This window comes from Ammospiza nelsoni, chromosome 5, assembly GCF_027579445.1.
Source record: "Ammospiza nelsoni isolate bAmmNel1 chromosome 5, bAmmNel1.pri, whole genome shotgun sequence".
Taxonomy (NCBI): domain Eukaryota; kingdom Metazoa; phylum Chordata; class Aves; order Passeriformes; family Passerellidae; genus Ammospiza; species Ammospiza nelsoni.
Window position 1 is genome coordinate 10,053,233 of NC_080637.1, and position 7,273 is coordinate 10,060,505.

The window sequence follows — 7,273 nt, forward strand, 5'->3', positions numbered from 1 at the left end:
GGCATGCAAACTTTTTAAGAGCTCTCCCTCTCTCTACCAAAGTTCACTTGATGTCATCTTTATTCAGCTAATATTGGTGCTTTCTGCTCTGTTGCTCAGTAGAGTTTTTTTCCCTAGGTGTGGTGTATATCACACAGACAGGATCCCCTCACCTAGTTCACTCCTTGTCTCCCACAAACATTTTATGATGGTTCTCCAGTTCCTTAGCTTGGATTAACTCAATATTCAACCACAGAGGAGCAGCACAGACTCCTGCATTGTAGGAATTTAAATTTAGGTAAAAAAAAAATAAGTTGTGACTATCATCACAAAATTTCAAGCTAAGCAGTTTGCAGTTTTAGGAGGAATAACAGTGCCTTGTAAGCACAAAAGAGTGATGTGGTTTAATGAAAATAGATCCTGTACATAGTTTGAAATCCCCTGTTCATGACAGGCACACTAATCAATACTCTATGTTGTTACTTTAGGGAAAAAAGCCCCACAGCTACAGACAGACTTTGCTTACCACCACTCACAAAAAAATGATTGATCTGAGCTATTCAGGGCATTGCTGTGGCACTCAAAGTTATCTGAAACTAATCTCTTTCTGTTGTGTTCCTGAAAGGCCAGACTTTCACTGATAAGCAAGTCTATGGGTTTTCAATAATTCTGAGCATATTTCAGACCACCAAGTATAGTAAAAAGGCATAAGACATGTATTGTGTACTCTCTAATATCTCAAAAACACACACACACACACAAAACCAAACAGGCCATGTCTTTTAATGTTTTTTCATATACAGTAAAAATGTTTTTTTAAATGACTGAATATTGCTATCTCTGGAATCAGTTTTCCCAGAAAGAATTGTATTGCTGAATTACTTTCCTCTAAAAAATAGGTAGTCCATGGATGCCAAGGAAATGTGCTTAAAGTCCCTGAAAGAGCAGTGTTTGGTGATGTAGATCACAGCAAGTTTTGCACACCAATTTACATGAGAATAGCAAAGCAAGTCTGTGCTTTCCTAATGATGTGTTAGAGGGGAAAAAAAGTAGCCTGTATACAATAAAAGCTTATTAAAATCAGGCTTCAAAACTACATAAGATTTTCTTGAGTGAAAGCTAGTGTTTGGTGCAAGGGCAATTTTCTCATTCCTACCACAATGCTTATTAAGGTCTTTAAGTTCAACACAATTTTACAGACTATGTATGTTGCTTTACTGCCATGAAGCTTCTCAAAAGTGTCAGTGAGGGTGCAATTAGGTTTATCACTATCATTAAGCTTATTTTATGCATCTTGGTATGATCAACATAAATAGTAAATATTTGATTTATTGTGCCCACACAGAACTCCAGAGGGTAATATTTATCATTATAAAAAGCTCTCAAAGGCAAAGCTTAATCACATAATATCATCAGATTAATAATGAAGTAATTGTTAGTATATAGGTCAACATAAGAGTCAAGAGAAACAGAAAGAATCTTTAATTATAATGTTAATGAAGGAGCCATGTAACAATATTATAAAGTCTGATGCCTGTGGGATAAATGATTCCTTCTATCCCTTCATTACCTTGAAAAAATTTTATGGGCGCATCTTTGTGCATGTTCCACACAGAAGAAATAGTCTCTGTAAAACATGTTACATATATTTTTGTTTTTGCAAAGGTGCTTAGCATTTGGGAAAAGAACATCAAGAGCTGAAAGTTTCAAACTGATGCTTTCAGTTTTTAATATCTCTGACAGACACTAATGCAGCAAGTGAAAATAATCACCAGTATTTTCTATTTTTCTGAGACTCTTAAAACTCTTCTTGCTATAGCAACACCAAGTAACAATATCAAGCAGCAGAATTTTTAAAGGTGCTGTCTGACTTCATTTAAGCTCTGATGTATCCAAGTTTGCTCTGATTCAGCACTGTGCTGTCACCTTACTGTGTGGGGAGGCTGAAGAAGAAAACACACACACACACATGCCCACACACCTGTTTAAAATTCTGATATCCTTAACCTAGTTACACAGGCATTGGAGATGACTGCTGAGTTGCAGCAGCAAAATATTGGAAATAGGAAATAAAAGAGAAACTGTGGTTCTCTATCAGAGGAGAAGAAGGAAGAGGAGGAGGAGGAGGAGCTGCTGCACACAGCCACTGGGGCAGCATCCTTAGCCTGAGAAACAGGAGTGGAGTGATCCTGCTCCCCTTCTTCTGCTGCTGCTTTGTTCCTGCAGCGGCTGTGGCTGCCCTTTATGCCTTCTCGTTATCCCCTTTGTGCTTCCATGCTTAATGGGGTGCTTTTCATGCAGTGTTTTACATTTTTTCTGTCTTAGCTGTGTCTGAGCCAGGTTCTGCCCAGCTCTCAGAGCTGCATCCTTTCAGTGAGCAGCAGTACAGCAGAGAGGATTTGGATCCCTGCCCTTAGGAACCCCGGTGTCACACTACTCTTGTACTCCTGTACTCTGCTTATAGACAGGAAAAAAAGACAGCACCAGTGACTTGTTTTCCTTGGAATAAATCTAGTCAGTAATTACAAGTCCTTAGTGGTTTCATGCCATTTTCCAATTGCACAAAAATTCAATCTTTATTTTAATGGCTGTAATACACATTCTGTCTACAAACATTCAAGAAGGAATCATAGAACCCAGTGAAGCTCTGTGTGGATCAATATGAAGAGCTATAAAATAAAACATTATTTTAAAACCTTGAAAAAATGGTGGCATGTTTTCAAATTCAAAAGAAAGAGAACCCCACTATTTATTTTTTTAAAAAACTCTGTATTCCTTGATTATCAAACAATTACTACATTTGAAATATTAAGGCACTAAACTACAGGCTGGAGGGAGGCAGTTTGTGACTGTTTTCACAGGGGTCCGAGGATGATGGAAGAGACGAGGATCTGACTCCATGTTTCAGACGGCTGATTTATTATTTTATGATATATATTATATTAAAATGATAATAAAAAAGAGAAGAAAGGATTTCAGCAGAAGGCTAGCTAAGAATAGCAATAAAAAGGAATGATAACAAAGGCTTGTATCTCGGACAGAGAGTCCGAGCCAGCTGACTGTGATTGGCCATTAATTAGAAACAACCACATGAGCCAATCACAGATGCACCTGTTGCATTCCACAGCAGCAGATAATCATTGTTTGCATTTTGTTCCTGAGGCCTCTCAGCTTCTCAGGAGGGAAAAATCCTAAGGAAAGGGTTTTTCATAAAGGATGTCTGTGACAGGAGTTTTTCTTCTTCAAGAGTAAAAATTAAAAATCTTTTGCTTGTCCTAGCACCTACAGTGGACTGAAAAAGAGAAGTTGATTATTTCATTCATTCAATAACAACCAGGCACTCATCTGAAGAGTGAAGGGTCATGGTTCATACACCTCTTTCCTATTTGCTTCTCATGGGGGTCTGAAAAATAGAATGTTCTTCTTTGGTGACTTTAGCAGGCCCTTGCCCTGCCCTGTGCCCCAGTGCTCTGGTCTGGCCTCCTGCAGGACTGAGGGTGGGCACAGGGCCTTATACACGGGCTAGGCAAGAAATCACTGCTTTTGAATGCCTTTCTGGGAACTGCAGCATTGCTGAGTCTGGGAAGATTCTTTACACTCCTGCAGCATAAACATGACTCACCAGATTGGTGTTTTCCAGTCACTCCAATTTCAATTATTACTCTTTAAAGTTAAAGGTGTTTATAGAGGTTGTTGTCAAACATCCTTTGCAGAGTCCAGCTCAGCGTGTAACATGCAGATCCTGCTCACCAAACCTCTGAGTTTGATGATTAAAGACAGAAGCCAAGAAGAGTGGCTGAAGTGCCTTGGTTGAATTAATGCAATGGGGCAGTGCCCATGTGGCAGCACCTATTTCAAACTTCTCAGGTCAGCAGGGCCTGTGGCATTTAAAATGGGGCTCAAAATCCAGGCTAGCTGAGGAACTAATCTGTCTCAAAACTTTTACATTGCAAATTCGTTTTGTCAGAATTGAATGTTAACCGTTACTGTAAAAAATTTTAAATATTTTTCAAGAATTTACTATTTCACATTTTTATAGATGACAGTAAAAATAAGCAAGTATATGGAAAGTTCAGGTTTTGTGTAGAAGTTGCTGATATAATTCTGTGCTAACCTGAACAATAATGATAACTATATTAGATAGCTATTTTTGCTTGAAAAAATTGTATTAATCATTTCCAAGGTTCCCATGTGTTCTGGGCTTCAATATTAATTTTTAATCATAGTAGTCTTGGGTCTGTGATCCATTTCCAGTATCAAATAGAGTTCAGCCAGTCTTTGAAAACATTGATTCAAACTTCAAAAGAATATGAAGAATGCTGACTAGGAAAGAGCCCATGGATATAAGCATAAGGAATAAACAAGTGAGCAAAATCTCTGAGGAAAAAAACCCAGGGGCTACATAAATCTGGGGCATTCCTCACAAATATGTGCAATCATTTTTCTTTAGAAAACATCAGTTGAAGGTGAGGACAGTAAGACTACCTTTTAAATATATAAATATTGTGATAAATTTAGGGGGGGAAAGGGAACAGATTTTTTTTTCTAAAATTATAAATTAAAAATAAACATTAATAACCATTTAATGGTAAATTTCTTTGTGCAAACACGTCTATTAATTTCCACAGATTTTAAATATTAATGACAGTGATGTGACTGCATAGAATAGACCAGTTAAATAATTTTTATATGTTATTTAAAATAAGGTTGTAAGCTGTAGTTCTTGCACCTTTTACTATAATTTGGGAAATTCAGATGTCCTAACCCTAAATGGATACTGTATTTTTTCTCCTGACTTTTAAAGGTTGTGGATTTTAAAGTCAGCAGCAGATGGCAGCAGTGCCATCAGAGAAGTTTTAGAACTTGCAGTAGTTCTAAAACTTTCTCCCTCTTCAGAGGGAAAAACAACTCTAATTAGGCTGAACCTTAATTCTAAGGCAAAAAATTAAACAGAAGCATAAAAATTAATTTCTTCATAACATAAAGTGTTATGCGGAAACATATATTTACAAATGTTCTCTTAGCCATGTCAGTGCTGAGGAAATGTTGGGTTTAGAAAGTAGCAAAGGCTATGAGTGTATCTAATTCTCTATTTTTTTTTTCCTCTAAAACCTTTGTCTTTAAAATAAGCGAGAAATTCATTACACCAAGAACTTTGAGGCAAGGATTTAGCATAAATAAGATGTAATCAGTACACAAGTTTCTTTGATGTATTTCTGAGGTCATTTCTTAGCATATAATGTTCATTATACAAGCTTGACATGCTGTGGACAGCCCAAGATTTTCAACAGTGATGTTATAGAATTCCAGACCTATGGAATGTGCAGGGATCTCCTCTTGAAATCCTAGGCTGTGCAGCCAAAAATAACAAAAAAACCCCTAACCTGCTGGTTAAAAATCTAACCTGCTAAACAAAACTAACCTCTCTATAGGACTCCTGCTGAACTTCAACTGATACTTTTTGATTTTTTTTTATGAATCATTGGCACAGAAGGGGTTATTTTTGGAAGGACTGAATCAGGTTTTAGAAATAATGGGAAATACCTTTCAAAAATTATCATTACAACATTAACTGCTTGCTAATAATCTAGTCAATAAAAATGATCATAATCAAGTCAAATGAAAAAGCATTTTTGGTAGTTTCCATGAAGATACTTGACCCTGCTGTGTGTTTTATCGCTAACACCAGCTGTTCATTCTCTTGTGGCAAAGCCCAGATAAAAGAGCAGAAGAAATCCTCAGACAGTCCTTCAGCATATTTATATTCAAGTATCATCATGACATGATAACAGACCACTACTGTCTGTGGAGATGTGACAAAACATTGCCAGCAACCTCTAGGTCTGAAAAATTAACCCAAGACCAGGCCCTCATGAATTTCTTTGTGTTTATGTACACCTGTAATATTTTTCCTCAGATCTATAAGCAAGTAAATTACTTCAGAAATTATTTTAATATAAGTTGGTAGAATCATGCTGTTGTAGGATCCATAGGATCAAAAGAAAATTTCTGCCAGAATGGACCTTAGAAGGTTGTGCCTTGTGTTCCGTGCACTGTGGGGACTGAAGCAAGAAGCAGAACAGTAAGGACTCCAGAAATCTTTGTGACACTCACTTTCTAACCTCAGAACTGATTTTCTGTACCCATTCATTGGCTGTTGGATGTGGATTGGACTCTTCCATGCTGTCATGAAGGAAGAAGAGAAGGTTTGACTGTGGAAGCAAAAGGGGAAAAAATCTGTTTGTTCTCACTGGGGGATTCCACCATAACGTTGTACACACTGCAAATAAGAGGATGTGTCACTCTGCTCACAGACCACAAAGTGCAACTGTTCCTGAAACACTTCACAAATTCTTTAATATTTCTATTTCTGGTTTAATTTTTTTTTAATTAAAAATCTGCAGATAGTATAATTCTGCTTCTCCAGCCCTCATTAATGTACCTCAGGCAATTGGGAGCTCTGGTAATTGAAATGAGCTGGAGATGGGAACTTCAGGGGAAGCACACATTTTGAGTTTTTGATTGTGTTTGATTGGATTTATAAAAGTTACTTGCAAACACTCCTTTTTGCCAGGAGATGGTGACATAACTCCATAAAATGTGGATGTGTGGTTTCAACAGGAAAGCAGAAATACAAATTTTAACAATGCTATACAGAATTTTAAAATCTACCCATGTAGTATTGAGCCCCAAAATTATTGCAGTTTTGAATGTTTCTTAAATTTTTCTGGTTTGGGGAGTTTGCTTGCTTGTTCTTTGATTTATCTATAGGAAACTAGTCATGTGGGTAATTATGCCCAGAACATAATCCAGAGTTTAGTTTATTTGGCTTGGTTTGTTCTTTATCTTAGGTTACATCAGTAAATGTGGAAGTTTATTAATTAATTAATATATTGAAACTACATCTAGAGAGATAATCTAAATACTGATAGCTGTTATGAACTGCTAGTGAAAGAACAGACAGGTATTTTGCATTCATAGATAAAAGAAAAAACATGTTTGATTGCAGGATTGATTTGAAAACACCAAGAGAAAACAAAACTGATTTGGGATTCTTGAGATCATTACAGATCTCCCTCTTCTGTAAATCTAGCTATATTTCAAGCCAGCATTTTGCACCAAATCAGAATGGCCCATATGAATTGAACATGCTCAGTTCTTTTCCTTGTGCCTTTCATTTTATTGTTCATTTAGGAACATTTTAACCTTAAAAAAAACCCAACAACCTGCTTACCTATATGTTACAGAACTTGAGAGAAAGAGACACATTTAATTGACATGAGTTCTGTTAGTT